Source organism: Muntiacus reevesi, chromosome 1 (assembly GCF_963930625.1).
Source record: "Muntiacus reevesi chromosome 1, mMunRee1.1, whole genome shotgun sequence".
Classification (NCBI taxonomy): Eukaryota; Metazoa; Chordata; class Mammalia; order Artiodactyla; family Cervidae; genus Muntiacus; species Muntiacus reevesi.
The window spans coordinates 180,527,014-180,545,299 of NC_089249.1; the positions used below are offsets into that span (position 1 = coordinate 180,527,014).

An 18,286-nucleotide genomic window follows, 5' to 3' on the forward strand; every position below is an offset into this window, starting at 1 on the left:
GTTCCAAATTGGTAAAGGAGTACGTCAAGGCTGTATATCGTCACCCTGCTTATTTAGCTTACATGCAGAGTACATCATGCAAAATGCCAGGCTGGATGAGGCACAAGCTGGAATCAAGATTGCCAGGAGAAATATCAACAACCTCACATACAAAGATGACACCACCCTTATGGCAGAAAGTGAAGAGGAACTAAAGAGCCTCTTGATGAAAGTGAAAGAGGGGAGTGGAAAAGTTGGCTTAAAACTCAACATTCAAAAAACAAAGATCATGGCATCAGGTCCCATCACTTCATGGCAAATAGATGGGGAAACAGTGGAAACTGAGAGACTTTATTGTCTCGGGCCCCAAAATCCCTGCAGATGGTGACTGCAGGCATGAAATAAAAGACACTTGCTCCATAGAAGAAAAGCTATGACCAACCTAGGCAGTATATTAAAAAGCAGAGACATTACTTTGCTGACAAAGGTCCATCTAGTCAAAGCTATGGTTTTTCCAGTAGTCATGTGTGGATGTGCAAGTTGGACCATAAAGAAAGCTGAGCACCAAAGAATTGATGCTTTTGAATTATGGTGTTGCAGAAGACTTTTGAGAGTCCCTTGGACTGCAAGAAGATTGAACCAGTCCACCCTAAAGGAAATCAGTACTGAATATTCATTGGAAGGACTGATGCTAAAGCTGAAATTCCAATACTTTGGCCACCTGATGCGAAGAGCTGACTCACTGGAAAAGACCCTGATGCTGGGAAAGACTGAAGGTAGGAAGAGAAGGGGATGACAGAGGATGAGATGGTTGGATGGTATCACCGACTTGATGGACCTAAGTTTGAGGAAATGCTGGGAGTTGGTGATGGACAGGGAAGCCTGGCATGCTGCAGTCCATGGGGTTGCAAAGAGTCAGACTAAGCAACTGAACTGAAGTGATGATTCTTGCCTGGAAAATCCCATTGACGGAGGTGCCTGGCGGGCTACAGTACATGGGGTTGCAAGAATCTGACATGACTTAACGACTAAACCACCAGACAAACTGCAAAGATTTAACAGCCCTCCATGGCTGGTGGCTATGGAGGCACAGCTGGATGGCAGAGCTCTAGAAACCAGCGTTGAAGCTAAGTTTTCAGGACAGCACTTAGGACAAAGGGAGGGCTCCTAAACCTGCTGCCTCTCTCGGGCAGCAGGCCCCTCACTGCACACAAGGCCCCTTCTCACAGCCTGCCTTCCTGTGTCAGGAAAGCTGAACTTCAGCACACCAGGACCTGTAATGACTCTGCATGGGCAGCTACCTGGCTAAGAAGCCTCAACCTTGCCCCTTCTCAGTTTCTCCCAGCCTCCTTCTCCTCTCATTCAGAGTATTCAACCAGAATCTACTGAGCACTCACCAAGTCAGCCACTGCCTGGGTCTTGGGGATACAGCAGGGAACAAAACAGACAAATCCCTTGCCTTTCTAGAGTTGAAATTTTGATCAACTTGTGCTCCCAAGGAAATAGAGCATAGCAAGGGAGTTTTGTGGGGGCTTATGATCTTTTAAACCTGCTCAGTAGGGGCTTCACTGAGCGTTGAGAGTTCTGAACTAGCATCTGTGAGAGGGGAGTGAATGAGCAGTGCCATCTCCCGGGAGAGTGATGCAGAGGCCGAGTGGGAATGTGCCTAGTGGCGATGGGGAGCATGGAGAGATGGCTCCAGAAAGGATCAAGGAGGAGGCGAGGGCCGGGGGGAGGCAGGAAGGACAGGGGTACCACACTGCACAGGGTCTGCGGGCTCTGGTTAAAGCCTGGCGAGATGGAAAACCTGTGCCAGCGTCCAGCAGGAGAATGAAATCGTGCTGGCTGCTGGACAGAGATCACAGGAAGAACAGGGAAACACGAAGAATGGTCAGGAGGCCATGATCCAGGTGAAAGAAACAATGGCGTAGGGGAGGACCAATGGTAAAGAATCCCTGTGCCAATGCAGGAGACATGGGTTTAATCCCTGGTCCAGGAAGATCCCACATGCCATGGAGCAACTAAGTTTGTGAGCCACAGCTCTGGAGCCTGAGCCCTGAAACCCAAGGGCCATAACTGCTGAGCCCATGCACCCCAGAGCCCATGGTCTGCAACACGAGCAGTCACTGCACTGAGAAGCCCACAGAACGCAACTAGAGAGTAGCCCCCTGGCACCAAAACTGGAAAAAAGCCTGCGCAGCAACGAAGATCCAGCACAGCCAAAACAATTTTTTTTTTCTTTTAAAAGAAAGAAACAATGGCTTAGATCGGAGTGATGGTAGCAGAGGTGGTGAGCTGTGGCCAATTCTGGATGTATGTTGAAGGTGGAACTGCTAAGGTTTGCTGACAGGTTTTTACCCAAAGGTCTTTGGAAAAAGTGTGTACCTGGCAGGCTCCTGTGTGGGTAGAGCACAGTAGGAAATGGCAGGTGGCAGCAGAGAGGTCAGGTTCATTGGTCTGTTTTGAGGGACTCCCAGGCCTGCGATGGGGAGAGGCCATGGGTGTGTGGTCTTAAGGATGCAGGTGAGCAGGCAGAGAAGTGGATGTCCCAGGGACACAGGGAGCGATGTGGGCATCCCTCGGCACCCCAGTCAAGAGCACCCAGCGCCCACATTAAAGTCTTCCTCAATTCCCAGAGGTGACTGCAGAGTTCCCCCTGGCTTTTCATGTTACCCTCTAACGTGGCACATGTATTACAGCACAAAGGAAGGGTCACTCCCTTTCAACTGTCTTTTCAGCACTAGATTGGGACTTGAGTCATTAATGCCGATCAGTAAACAGACCTCTAAATTCTGCCTGGTGGTTCAGATTGCCAAGTTTGCCAAACCAGTTCATACTTCATTTGATGAACAAAGGTCAGCAGGAAATCAAAAACAACAAAATAAAAACAAACATTTAAAAAGAAATCCCCTGGACTTACCTGGTGGTCCTGTGATTAAGAATCCACCTGCTGATGCAGGAGACACTGGTCTGGGAAGATCCCACACACCTCAGGGCACCTAAGCCCATGTACTGCAACTCCTGAGGCCTCGCACTGAGAGCCTGTGTTTGGCACTGCAATGAGAAGCCTGTGGACCCCAACGAGAGAGCAGCCCTCCCTCACTGCAGCTAGAGAAAACCTGAGCACAGCAACAAAGACCCAGCACAGCCAAAAATAAATAAAAATTTTAAAATACATAAATATGAAAAGAAGTCTCCTAAAGCAGGAACAGTTATCATTTATTAAGTACACATTCTGTGCTAGGCAGAGTAACTCTGCAAAGCAGATGTCATCACCATGTCACACGGAAGGAAACTAAGGCTCAGAAAGGGTAAAAGCGGCAAGAGGAAGATCAGCAGTAAACTGTAACGCAAAAGCAACAGCAGACGAGCGTGTGTGTGGCATGAACACGAGAGTGACAGCTGCTCACAGCGTAATAATCCTGCTCACGTCTAGGAGACACAACAGAGGACGCTGGGAAGCGAGCTGCGAACACCCGCCTGCAGCGGCACAGCTCCCTCCTGCAGGCTAGGGCTGCAGTTACAGAGCACGCACGAAACCCCAGCTCTCCACAGGACAGCTTACACAGACTGCACGCATGTGCTCACGCTACACCTCAGAGTCCAACCTATGACTAGACTTCCTAATAAAAACATTTAGGACAACAGTGCAAAAGGTTATACTCTTTCTGTGGTTTTCCACACATTTGTCAGCCGGACTCTATGCCAGTGCTCTAGCTGTCTCTTGAGATGTGCGTTCACATAAGACATTCCATCTCGTCATCTTCTAGGGGAGCCTGCCTGGCTTTCCTCTGACAAGCTCTTATGCGGACTGACTACTGTCATTCTGAGGCCCCTCTTCACTGGGGCCTGGAACACTGGCTCTTCACGGAGTCTGGCGCATACCAAACTGTGGAACTATATAGCCCTGGTTCTCCAGGGTCTTCAGCTTGCCAACTGCACATCTTGGGACTTGTCCACCTCTGTCACTGTGTGAGCCCATTCATTACAGTAAAACCAATCAATGCCCCCCTCCCCGCCCCCATATATATCTCCTAATGGTACTGTTTCTCTGGAGAATCCTAATATAATAAAGTATTCAAGGCTTTTATGATTTGACATGTTTACACCTCCAGGATTTTTGCTCAATACATCCTTCTATTAGTTTTTTCCTTTGCAGTTAAAATCTTTTCGTTGTGAAAGATATCACAACATATGCATATATAAAGAGTAATAATAAAATGAACACTGTGTATCAACTGCTCAAGCTAAGAAACGAGAGTCCAGTACTTTAGAATGCTGGCACTCAAAGTATTGTCCCACAAAAGAATGAGCATCACCTGGAAAGTTTAAAAAATGCTGAATCTCAGCCTCCTCCTCTGCCTTAGAATGTGTGTTTTAACAGGATCTCCAAGGGATTCACACACACATTAAGTCAGAGAAGTTCTCCTTAGAAGCCCGTTTCTCTTCTCTTCAACACTTGCCACAAATAATTAACATCCTGATTTTGTGTTAATTGCTTTTAATAATAGTTCTACCATCCTCAAGTAATCTATCCCCAAACCACACAGCACCTAGTCTTGAAAACGAGGGCCAGCGAACACCAGCCACGTGAGGAGAGGGTAGCACTCATCTCCCCGGACAGAGGCTCCAGAAGGAGGCGAGCAGGGCAGTCTCAGGCCGTGGTCTGACTTCCGCTTCCGTGGAAGTTGACAAGGCCCCCTCTGAGGAAGAGGCAAGCAAGGTCACAAGTCAGTCCTGGGGAACACAGGGCTTTCCACAGCCAGGAGCCTGGCCACACAAGCAGCGCGGGCGCGGGCCAGGCACTGGGCATGCAGCAGAAGTCTGGCCTGGGAGAGTGGTCCAGTGTGGCCGACCTCCTGCTCTCAGGGAAAAGCTGAAAACGTCCATGAGTGTCCCTGGCAAAGCGTGAAAAGAAGACATGATCAGGACGAGCCCAGTACTGATGACGACCTGGGCCACGTTTTCCCGGCGTTCTGCGCTCGCTGCGGACCTGGGGATCTGAGTGCTGGCTCGCACTGCACAGCGTGGCCCAGCTGCCTGTCACACCTGATGCAGAGCTGTCACGCTGGGACCACTTTCCTTCCTCCTCCACGTGAAACCCTGCCATTTTTCTCTGTTGGATCGCTTATCTTCCGTGTCTCATGTTTTACTCTTCCTTGATTTATTCTTTCAATTTTGATGCAGTATTTCTTACAGTAACTTAAGAAAAGGTATGTGACAGTTAAAATTTTTTAAATCTCTGATTCCTGAAAATGACTATTCTATACTCATTCTTGTTGTATACTCTGGCTAGCTATATAATTCTAGGTTGGTAATTGTTTTACTTCAGAATTTCAGCACCGTACTATTGCCTTTTTGATTCCTATGTTGCTGCCAAGAAGTCCAAAGATACTCTTGATTCTTGATATGTGACCTAGTACCCTCCCCATGCCAGAAGTCTGTTTTCTCCTCTAAACTCAATGTTGAGAAGTTTTATGACTGCCATGGGTCTATTTTCCTTCCCAGTGCTGAGCACAATGTGGCCCTTTGATCTGGCAACTCACGCCCTTAAATTCTCAAATTAAATCATTGCTTTCTTCCAGTAACTTCTGTTTTTCTCATGTTCAATCTCCTACACTCGTCCTCAAATTTTCTTGGCTATTTTTAGCTTTTTCTCTCTCTCTTTTTTTTTTTCCTTTACTTTTTGGGAAAATTACTCATACTTCATATGTATAATTCACACATGTATTTCACATTTTATAATATTTCTCAGTTTTTGTTTTCTGAATTAAAAAAAAATTACTGTTTCATAACATCTCATTGGCCAAAGCAATTCCTAAGTTCAAGCTCCAAATTAAGGAATGGGATGTATCCTCTGCCTGTTCTGAAGCTATGGCAAGGATGCAGGTGTATGTGTCCCAAAGAGTGAAAACCTGAGAAGACATCTAAGTGATCCCCACACAACTAAGGGACAGGACACATTCCCATCAGTAAAAGTGACTCATTTTAGCAGTGAGAAGGGATGAAAGTCAAGGGAGGGGTGGAAGAGGGAGGGTTATCTGCAGACAAAAAAGAATCACAGTTAAAAATGCCCCAAGTACTGCAGTCCCCTCCTTATCCATGGGGTTCCACTCCCAGTGGACGCCTGAACCCAGGGATGGCACCTAACTCTATCCTTTTCACTTAAAGGTAGCACCTCACACCTTCTCTTTGGCATCTCTAAATTTCCTGCATCACTACTCTTTTGTTTTGGTATTAAGTAAAATAAGTATTGGTATAATACAAAATAAATTTGGTATTATTAAGTAAAATGAGAGTTAAATGAACACATGCACTTAAACACCAGGACAATCAATCTGATAACCCGGATGGCTAAGTGACTACGGGGTGTGTCGTATACACATCATAGATACGTGAGACAAAGGGGGTGATTCATATCCCCAGGCAGACAGAGTGAGGCAACACAAGATTTCACACACTGCTCAGAATGGCACATGATTGAAAACTTATGATTTATTTCTAGAATTTTCCATTAAATATTTTCAGACAATAGTTGACCGCAGGTAACTCAAACAGTAGAAAGCAAAGGTGCAGTTAAGTGGGGACCATTGTAATTCTGATACACTGGCCCTCTGCCACAGAGTATCTTTGAAAGATCATTGTTCTACACTAAATAACATATTAACCAATTTGTTTGTAATCTATACTAAATAACATATTAACTAATTTGTTTCTAAAAAAACATCTAATTTTTATGAAACTTTCTCATGCAGGATCTCATCTGCAGAAGCCAAATGACAGAGAAGAAGGACAGAGTTTTGCTACTGGAGTTTGGTCCGAATTTCTGGTCCTACCACTGAGTTGGCAACCTTGGCAAGTTAATCTATGAGTCTTAAGTTTCCTGACATGTAAAACTGGATATAATATCTATCCTATGAGACTCCTATGAGGACAAAATGACAATAAATTTAAAAGAGTCTGGTTCTTTCAAAATTCTCTTGACATGACCAGCTGCTGCTGCTGCTAAGTCACGTCTGTCGTGTTGAACTCTATGCGACCCCATAGACGGCAGCCCACCAGGCTCCCCCGTCCCTGGGATTCTCCAGGCAAGGACACTGGAGTGGGTTGCCATTTCCTTCTCCAGTGCATGAAAGTGAAAAGTGAAAGTGAAGTCGCTAAGTCGTGTCCGACTCTTAGCAACCCCATGGACTGCAGCCTACCAGGCTCCTCCATCCATGGGATTTTCCAGGGAAGAGTACTAGAGTGGGGTGCCATTGCCTTCTCCGACGTGACCAGCTAGGTCACCTATATCAGAGCAGACTTGACTGGACACCATGATCCCAAAGCAGGCACCTTACGTATAAGCAGCAGAGGCAGCTGAGGACGGAGTCCCGAGACAGCGGCCCCTTACACAGCTGACCGTCTCCAGCCAGCCTACGGCTTCCGTACTGGAAAGGTCCTGGTATCATTAGCCAATCAGCAACACTCAGAGATTCTGCTTTCCCAATGAGGGAGAAGAAGATGGTTTGTGGTCTTCAGGTTTTAAAAAGATCATCCAGTTTTTCCTCCCCTGAACCACTGCACATCCATGCCTCGGAGCCTAGACTGTGCTAGACTAGTTTCCCTCCTTTGGTGGTAAAATTTTCTATTCAGTTTACAATTTTTGGTCTCTTAGAGTATTTCTTTAATACCTTTGAAAGGTAAAAAAGTTGGAGCAGAGAGTAAGCGCCATGCCTAAAATCACACAATTTTTTGTTGTTCACTTGCTAAGTCATCTCTGACTCTTTGCCACTCCATGGGCTGCAGCATACCACGTTTCCCTGTCCTTCACTAACTCCTGGAGTTTGCTCAAACTCATGTCCATTGAGTCAGTGACACCATTCAATCATCTCATCTCTCTGTCTCTCCCTTCTCCTCTTTCCCAGCATCAGGGTCTTTTTCAGTAAGTCGGCTCTTTGCATCAGGTGGCCAAAGTATTGAAGCTTCAGCATCAGTCTGTCCAATGAATACTGAGGAATGATTTTCTTTAGGATTGACTGGTTTGATCTCCGTGCTGTGCAAGAGACTCTCAAGAGTCTTCTCCACTACCACAATTATCAATGCTTTGGTGTTTACAATTCTTATGGTCCAACTCTCACATCCACGAAAGACTACTGAAAAACTCACAGCTTTGACTATACTGACTTCTGTTGGCAAAGTGATGTCTCTGCTTTTTAATATTGTCTAGTTTGTCATCAGAGAAGGCAATGGCAACCCACTCCAGTACTCCTGCCTGGAAAATTCCATGGACAGAGGAGCCTGGTAGGCTCCATGGGGTCACTAGGAGTCGGACACGACTGAGTGACTTCACTTTTGCTTTTCCCTTTCATGCACTGGCGAAGGAAATGGCAACCGACTCTAGCGTTCTTGCCTGGAGAATCCCAGGGACGGGGGAGCCTGGTGGGCTGCCGTCTATGGGTCGCACAGAGTCGGACACGACTGAAGCGACTTAGCAGCAGCAGTTGCAGCAGTTTGTCATAGCTTTCCTTCCATGGAACAAGTGTTGTTGTTGTTGTTGTTGTTTTAATCCAAGAAAAGAAAATCTGTTACTGTTTCCACTTTTTCCCATCTATTTACCATGCAGTGATGGGACCAGATGCCATGATCTTAGTTTTCTGAATGCTGAGTGGTTTTAAGCCAGCTTTTTCACTCTCCTCTATCACTTCATCAAGAGGCTCTTTCACTCTTTACTTTCTGCCATTATATTGATATCATCTGCATATCTGAGGTTGCTGATATTTCTGCTGGCAATCTTGATTCCAGCTTGTGATTCATTCTGCCCAGATTTTTGCACGATATACTCTGCACAGAAGTTAAATAAGCAGGGTGACAATATACATACTCGATGAACTCCTTTCTCAATTTTGAACCAGCCTGTTGTTCTTTGTCCAGTTCTAATTGCTGCTTCTTGATCCGCATACAGGTTTCTCAGGAGACAGGTAAGGTGGTCTGGTATTCCCATCTCTTAAAGAATTTTCCAGTTTGTTATGACCCACACAGTTAAATGCTTTAGCAAAGTCAACGAAGCAGAAGATGTTTTTCTGGAATTCCTTTGCTTTTTCTATGATCCAACAGATGTTGGCAATTTGACCTCTGGTTCCTCTGCCTTTTCTAAATCCAGCTTGTACATCTTAAAGTTCTCAGTTCATGTACTGCTGAAGCCTAGCTTGAAGGATTTTGAGCATTACCTTGCTGGCATGTAAAATGAGCACAATTGTATGGTAGCTTGAACATTCTTTGGCATTGCCCTTCTTTGGGATTGGAATGAAAACTGACCTTTTCTAGTCCTATGGCCACTGCTGAGTTTTCCAAATTTGCTGACATGTTGAGTGTAGCACTTTCACAGGATCATCTTTTAGGATTTGAAATAGCTCAGCTGGAATTCCATCACCTCCACTAACTTTGTATAGTAATGCTACCTAAGGCCTATTTGACTTCACACTCCAGGATGTCCAGCTCTAGTTGAGTGACCACACCATCATGGTTATCCAGCTCCTTAAGATCTTTTTTGTATAGTTCTTCTGTGTATTCTTGCCACCTTTTTTAAATCTCTTCTGCTTCTGTCAGGTCCTTGCCATTTCTGTCCTTTATTGTGCCCATCCTTGCATGGTATGTTCCTTTGGTATCTCCAATTTTCTTGAAGTGATCTCTAGTCTTTCTCATTCTATTGTTTTCCTCTATTTCTTTGCACTGTTCACATAGGCTTTCTTATCTCGCCTTTCTGTTCTCTGGAACTCTACATTCAATTGTGTATAACTTTTCCTTTTCCTCTCTTCTTTTCTCAGCTATTTGTAAGGCCTTCTCAGACAACTATTTTACCTTCTTGCACTTTTCTTTGGGATGGTTTCAGTCACCGCCTCCTGTACAATGTTACTTACCTCCATCCATAGTTCTTCAGGCACTCTATCAGATCTAATCTCTTGAATCTATTTGTCATTTCCACTAAATAATCATAAGGGATTTCACTTAGGTCATACCTGAATGGCCTACTGGTTTTCCCTACTTTCTTCAATTTAAGTCTGAATGTGGCAGTAAGAAGTTCATGATCTGAGCTACAGTCAGCTTCAAGTCTTGTTTTTGCTGACTATATAGAGCTTCTCCATCCCTTGCTGCAAAGAATATAATCAATCTGATTTCAGTATTGACCACTGGGTGATGTCCATGCATAGAGTCGTCTCTTGTGTTGTTGGAAGAAGGTGTTTGCTATGACCAGTGCATTCTCTTGGGAAAACTCTGTGAACCTTTGCCCTGCTTCCTTTTGTACTCCAAGGCCAAACTTGCCTGTTACTTCAGGTATCTCTTGAGTTCCTACTTTTGCATTCTAATCTCCTATGATGAAAAGGATGTCTTTTGGGGGTGTTTTATAAGGTCTATAGGTCTTATAGTTCTATAAGGTCTTATAGGTCTTCACAGAATCCTTTCAACTTCAGCTTCTTTGGCATTAGTGGTTGGGGCATGGATAACTGTGATGTTGAATGGTTTGCCTTGCAAACAAACCGAGATTATTTTGTTGTTTTTGAGATTGCACCCAACTACTGCATTTTGGACTCTTCTGTTGACTATGAGGGCTACTCCATTTCTTCTAAGGGATTCTTGCCCACAGTAGTAGATATACTGGCCACCTGAATTAAATTTGTCTGTTCTCACCCATTTTAGTTCACTGATTCCTAAAATGCTGATGTTCATTCTTGCCGTCTTCTGCTTGACCATGTCCAATTTTACCTCGATTCATGGACCTAACATTCTAGGTTCCTACGCAGTATTGTTCTTTACAGCATTCGCTGTAAGTGCCATGCCTAAAATCACAAGATTACTTTAAGTCAAAATTTTCACTGCATGCAGGTTTTTTAACTCCTGGCCCATAAACAGCTTTATCTCGCCTGCATGTATTGTGCTCATTAGCAGCATCAACTTTTATTTTTGCTTAGATTAACAGACTTTATTCATATATGGTAATAAAGATACTATATAGGAATGGAGATACATACATGTAAGGTTCTTCCTTGTATTATATTTAGGCAGAAAATCATAGCATCTATCATGTCTTTATTAATATTTATTAACACTTTACAGTGACTCTGGTCTTTCTAGTATCATTGACAAGTCTTACTCTTTCTCTCAGGTGCACCAGGTCTCAATTGTGGCAGGAAGGCTCTTAGCTGGAGCATGTGGCATCCAGTCCACCTGCCTGTCCAGTGGTCAGGACTCCACACTCCCAAAGCAGGAGGCTCAGGTTTATCCCTGGTCACAGGGCTAAGATGCCACATGCCACATGGTGTGGCCAATAAATAAACAAATAAATAAAACCCTTATAACTGTTAAAAATTTTCCAAGCATATGACTTGGAAAATTATAGTTTTTATCTTATAGTTAACTTTTTAAATACTGTGGTCACAAATGAACCTATCTGTGAAATGAAAATAGAATCAGGGACACAGAGAACAGACTGGTGGTTCCCAAGGCAGTAAGGAATGGGAGAGGGCTGCACTGGGAGTTTGGGACTAGCAGATGCAAACTGGTAATATATAGAATGGATTAACAGGATCCTACTATATAGCACAGGTAGCTGTATTCTATATCCTGTGATAAACCATAATGGAAAAGAATATGAAAAAGTGTGTGTATGTAAAACTGAGTCACTTTGCTTTACAGCAACAAGTAATGCAACACTGCAATTCAACTACACTTAAAAAAAAGGTGGTCAAAACCCCTCATCATAGAAGTTTCCATCGTGAGCATTTTACGTGTACAGTACAGTAGCAGTGTTAACTGTACGCACGCTGCCATGCAACAATCTCCAGTGCTCTTCATCTTACAAAACTGAAGCTGTACACCCATTAAATAATTCTCCCCTTCCCTCCAGCCCCTGGCAACTACCATTTTATACTTTCTAAGAGTTCAACTATTTTAGATATCTCAGACAAATGGAATCATGCAGTGTTTGTCTTACAGAAATTGGTTTATTTCATTTAGCACAATGTCCTTAAGATACATGTTTCAACATGAGACAAGATTTCCCTCTTTTTCAAGGCTGAATAATAGTCCACTGTATGTATACATCACATTCTCTTCATCCATTCATCTGCTGATGGACACTTAAGATTGCTTCCACCTCTCAGCTATTATGAACAAGGCCACAATGAACATGGCAGTATAAATCAGGCTCTACTGTCACCTCTGTTTAGTCCACCTCTGAAATGACTCCAGCCTAAAAACATACAGCTTCTGACTCCCAATTCACAGCTCCTTCCACAATATCATCAACATTTATTCAACAAATGCTTGCTGACTGCCAAATATGCACAAGGTTTGTGCTACATTACTGGTCTCGCTCTCAGGTTGCTCACAGCCTAATGGAGAGCAGTAAACACACTAATTACAGTACAGTGTGGTTGTTCTGGCAGAGGTTAAGTACCCAGCCTGGCTAGAGAAAGGACCTAGAGAAGAGGTCCTAAAGAAGATGACACGTGAGCAGAGTCCTGAATGGTGAGCGGGTGTCAGGCATTATATGACTAAGCAAGGGCATACATGAGAAGACATCTAGAGAAATTAGGCCATTTAAAAAGAACTGCATTCGAAGCATTTTAGGGATCTTGGAGTGCGGCATATAGGCTTCATTTCCACAGTGCCAACTGCTGTAATACCTCAATGACAGGCTGCTCCACCAGGCCAGCAACACTGATGATGCTCCCAAGTTCACTTTATACCACAGTGTCTTACACTGCTCTGCTAGGCACAGTAGTTCTTCACTAACTTAAGGGCCTTGAATACTTAACTTGCCAAAGTTTAGCCTGTGAGTTGGGATGCTCTGAATTAGACTGGGCAGAGTGGGCAGCCAGAGTGCTGACATTTTTCATCATAAAAACATCATTCTTCCATCCTCAACTCACCAATAACATACAGCTCTTCAAAAGAATGCTTAATATGAGTAAGATACACGCAGGCAATGCACAGTATTTGATAAGATAACAAAACTCATGACGAGGCTCCACACTGTTCAACTCTCTCCCTTAGAATTCAGAAGTGAGATGGTATTCATGGGATGTATAGTATTATGTGTATTTGAAAAATGAAGTCAAACTTTTTCTGACAAAAAACTGATTAACCTGACAATGAAGACTGATTTTGCCAACTGTTACGTGGCAGACATTTTGCATACAGTAAACAAGTTACAGTCACAGTTCTAAGGTTTTGATGAAAACATATCTGAAGTGGATAAAAGTATTTACCAAAAACTACTGGCAAAGATGCATTGAAGTGAACAATATTTTTATTTTCCCAATCAATTTTGAGTATATTAGATTATATAAGGTCCTTCTAAATGAAAGAATAACAGGTATAATCAACAATCAATTGATAAGATTTGGTAAAGCCTCTGTTACATTTCTTGGTAAGTGAGAAAGTGAATGACTGATGATATTATCCTTTTATAAGTCAGATGGTCTCTAATTTTCTGCTTTCATTAAAATTGACAGTGTACCTAACCAAGTTGTCATCTAATTAACAAATTAATTTTTGATGATATATATCACTATATGATTTCGGGGATACAACTCAAATTTCAAAAACTTGAATGTTACTAAAATTAAATTTCTTCCTTTCTTTTATACTTAGGAAAACAAGGATTTCTGGAACTTAAATTTGTAAAGACAAAAAATAGGAATAGAATTAAAAACTGTCATTTTGTCAATAAGTAATATTCACCCACAGTTATGTGAACAAATTTAGATGGAGGAGGAAAAGCCTCCTCCATCTCACTGAGAGGCAAGTCTAATAAACCTGTACTGTTTTTTCTTCAGGGGAAAACGTGAACACAGTCCCCTGCTACCACAAATTATGCAGTCAAACTTCCCACATTTGGGGAAATTGCAGGAGTCAGCACATACGGAATGCAAAGGATTAACCTGGGAAAACCACCTTGGTGATCACCGTTATCTCCCCTGCCAGGTAAGTATAATAAACTTGTACTTTTTTGCATAAGTTATTTATAAAAATTTATAATGCGTGTTGTTATATACTAATTTAGTATAATAACTTATTAAAATATTAAATATATATAACACATAGAATCTTATAAATACTACATATATTCTTTTTTTTTCATTTATTTTTACTAGTTGGAGGCTAATTACTTTACAATATTGTAGTGGTTTTTGACATACATTGACATGAATCAGCCATGGATTTACATGTATTCCTCATCCCGATCCCCCCTACCTACATATATTCTTTTGTATCAATCAACTTTTTTCTTTTGGCTGCACCAGGGGGTTTGTGGGATTTTTTCCTCTACCAGGGATCGAACCTGGGTCCTCTGAAGTGAAATAGCAAGAGTCCCGATCACTAGACCACCAGGAAATTCCCTATAAGTTGACTTTAAGCAGAAAGGGAATTCACTGCATAGTTTTAATAACCTATAAGGAAAAAAGAATCTGAGAAAAAAACAGATATATATGTGTGTATGGCTGAATCACTCTGCTATGTGTCTGAAACTAGGACAACATTGTAAATCAACTATACATCAATAAAGAAAAAGAAAAGAAAAAAGAAATGCAAGTTTCAAAAGAAAAAATTTCTGGGACGTCCTTGGTGGTCCAGTGGTTAGCAATCCAGCTGCCAATGCAGGGGACACAGGTTTGATCCCTTGTCGGGGAAGATTCTGCACGTCTGAGAGCAACTGGGCCCGTGCAGCACGACTACTGAGTCTGCGCCCACAGCAAGAAGAGTCACCGCAACCAGGGGACCACGCGCAGCAAGAAGAACCCAGTGCAGCCAAGAAAAGTCATTAACTAAAAAAATAAAATTTCCGTTGTAGAAAAGCATTCTTCAAGTGGCTGACAAAAGCACATCACTAAGGTTTTCAGATTCCACTAGACATTTTAAAAAAGTGACGTAATCATTTTATTTTTAAATGTTAACATTTATGATTCTCTGGAAGTTATATCCTCTGCCACTATAAATAGCATTTTTGCCCTTTTCTCTTTTTAAAACAGCTGATTCACATTAAACATACATAGTGCTTAATGTGTTACATAAATTTTCTTAGTTCATATATTTCATTTAAATTGAGTTATGGTAATTTAGTATATCACTGATCAACATGACAAATGCATTATAATTCTGATAAGCTTAAAATGTCAACAAAAATCTGTCAGGGAGGTTCACAATGTTTCAAAATCATTTAGTCCAAACACCTAGCATCAAACATAAAGCTTTTTATGATACGACTCCTACCTTTCCAGTTTTATCTTCCAGCCTCTGGCACTTAAAGTCTTAAATTCAAAGAATTATTCACTGTCACAGTTTTGAGCTTTCGCTTAGTTTTCCAAAGGGATCAAAATCCTATTAGATGTCCCTTGATTAGAGCGAAAGCCCACATGCATATTAGGCTATTAAATGTTTGGAAATCTCCTAAATAAAGGAAACTGTTTAAATTTGTTTATTCCAGTATCACCCAAATCTGTGCAACTCTAGAACTCTTTTAATAGCCCATGAAATTAGTGTTTCATGTAACACCCTTTGGGAAAACATCTGGCAAAATATTAAGACCCACTTTAAAAGTCTGTAACACTTTCCAAACTTCACCCAAGGGGCATCCCTTTCCTAGTATTCCCATAGGTTTTACAGTCTTCAGCAGGGCTTTGCGATGACTACATGACATAAGTGTGGCACCACAATTCCTGGTTCCCAGCAGGAGTTCAATGTTGGGTGAACAAATGACCAACTTAGAGATGGAAACAGGGACTACCCTGATGGTACAGTGGTTACCACTCTGTGCTCCCAATGCACAGGTTCGATCACTGGTTGCGGAACTAAGACCCCACATGCTGAAGGACACAGCCAAAACAAAAAGATGGAAATGAAGAAAGGGGTGGATAATTCCCAAGCTCCCACTTTGGTTGACTGGACAAGGGAAAATACTCTGAAGAAATATAAGACTGGCAAGAAAAGCGGAGAGTCCCCTTTGGATAATGTGGGAATCAAAGTGGAAATGTGCAGTACACAGCTGCATTTGACCCTGGGTAGAGATGTGAAGATTAGGTGATAGATGCATGAAAGAATCAATGACATTAACCCTGGAAAAGAAAATTGAGTGAAAAAAACTAGAGAACATGAATATTTAAAAAGTGTCCAAAGAACATTTCTCAAGCCAAAAAACTTGGAATCCCTTCAACTCCTTCCATTTGCCTCCAATCCAATCCATTTAGTCCATCACCATCCTCTGTCACCTCTGCCTTCAGAAGCTATCCAGAATTCACCTCCTCCTCTCCATCTGCACTACCACAAACAGTTCCAGCCTAGACCACTGCAAAAGCCTGAACTGCATCAACTCATGCCCAGACCAATCCCAGACACCCTCCGTGTACCATCAGAATGGCCTTTAAAAAATGTTAGATCATGTGATGTTTTTCCTTCAAAGCCTGCTATTGCGTCCCACTGCACTTGATCTGACCCTTGCTTACCCAGCTCTCATACCAGCTGACTGCCTGCTGCTCTGCCCATACTGTCCCTCCTTTCTGCTCTTCATGCAAGCTCAGAAGGTTCTTGCCTCAGAAACTTTCTGGTGGTAGTTCTAATTGGAATGTTCTTCTCTGAAACTTTCAGCTGACTCATAATCTCCTGTCATTCAACCCAAATTAAGACAGAGCTGCTACTAGCATATCTAAAACTGCTACTATAAATCGCTCAGTATCACATCACTTTACACTTTTTCTTATCATTTATTATAACTTAAAATTAGTTTTAAAAATTATTGATCTCTCTCCATGAGAGCAGAGTTTCAATCTGTCTTGTTCACTGCTGTATCCCTAGCAACCAAAAAATGTTCTGACCTACAGTGGGCACTCAAGTATTTTTTGCATGAATGAATAAAGGAAAGCAGAAGGAGACTGAGGAAAAGTCAAAAAGCTGGAAAGAAAATCAGAAGAGAATAGAAGCTAACAGAAGAGTCTTAGGAAGGAGGAAGTCAAAAAGAATGATGACTAAGAAGCCACTGAATTTGGCAAGTCCATCTTTGGTGTCCTTTAAGGGGGCAGCTTCGGAAAAGTAAAAGAGGTAGAAGGCAGATTACAATGGGGAAATGAGTAAATGGGAAGTGCAGTGGGAAGGACAAAGAGAAGGAAGGAGCTAGAACACTATTTTGAGGGTGAGAAAAGACAAAAGAAAGGAGGATATCTGTTCATGTTTCAAGCTAAAGGCAGGGACCCAGTGGAAGAGGGGACACTGATAAAAACGGAAAGAAAAAAAAAAAACAAAAAACGGAAAGAAGATGCTAGGACAAGGTCACGAATGTTATAGGAAGAAATGCAATCCTAAAGCCACATTGCTCATCTTTTCTCTAAAATTATCCCACAATGTCTGTTTCATGTTCAGAAATATCTACTCTCTGAAAATAATTTATTATTTATATAATTCTTACATAGGCTCAGTCTACAAAATAATTATTGAAATTTTGCACATCTTTAACTCTTAGAAGGTACACACTGAGGTGTTTTGGGGTGTTTTGTCAGGTGTGCTGTGCCCTCACGGATGGTTCAGAGAACAGAACTTTTAGGGAGAGAGAAAGGTAGAGAGGAGAGAAAGAGTATGTGTGACATGATAAAGCAAGTAAGGAATGATGATGACAACGGGTAGAATCTAAGTAAAGGTAAGCTGATGTTCTTTGTACTATTTGTGTAGTTATGTATAGATAAAAGAGAGCAACAAAGAGAAATATTATTTCCTAAACAATTAACAATGTATTGGTAATTCTTTCCTAACAAACAATATAATTTCCTAAACTAAGCAGGAAAGGCAACTTCCATGAATGGTTGACATGGAACTGTCAAATTTCTTGGTAGAGTATTACAACAACTTAAGAAGTAAGCAGTAAAAGTATGGCAATGCTATATAAGGGGGGCAGGAATAAACCTTTATAACATTTTACCAAAAGAAAATGTTCAAGCTATTGTAGAAGGCTATTTTCATGACAGAATTATGTTTGTATAAAGTGAGTGGTAATTCTCTATTATTTGGCATCCCTATTAAAAAGAAGTCAATCCTGTCACTACTATTTGGTTTTCAATGAGCACACGCAGTACAAAGAAAACCTAATAAGGTCATTCCTTGACAACTAGAGTAAAAAAAGTCTGAAGCACAGTTTCTGATTCATCTGTAACAGTATCTACTGTAAACAGAAATTGGTCAAGATTTAGCTGTAATGGAATATCCTAAGAAGGGGGAAAAATAAGCAGAAACTGGACTCTACTAGTAAATTTGATTTGATCCATTTTCACGTGTACAAATG

At 42.0% G+C, this 18,286-nt stretch overlaps 1 protein-coding gene and 1 non-coding gene across 2 annotated transcripts in view; both read right to left on the reverse strand.

The window, feature by feature from the left end:
* MAML1 (mastermind like transcriptional coactivator 1) overlaps positions 1-18,286 on the reverse strand; it is a 54,679-nt gene that overhangs the window by 33,544 nt on the left and 2,849 nt on the right. The window lies entirely within an intron of this gene.
* Positions 13,797-13,955, reverse strand: LOC136156523 (U1 spliceosomal RNA). The gene has a single exon (XR_010661063.1). It is a non-coding gene; the product is annotated as a U1 spliceosomal RNA (small nuclear RNA).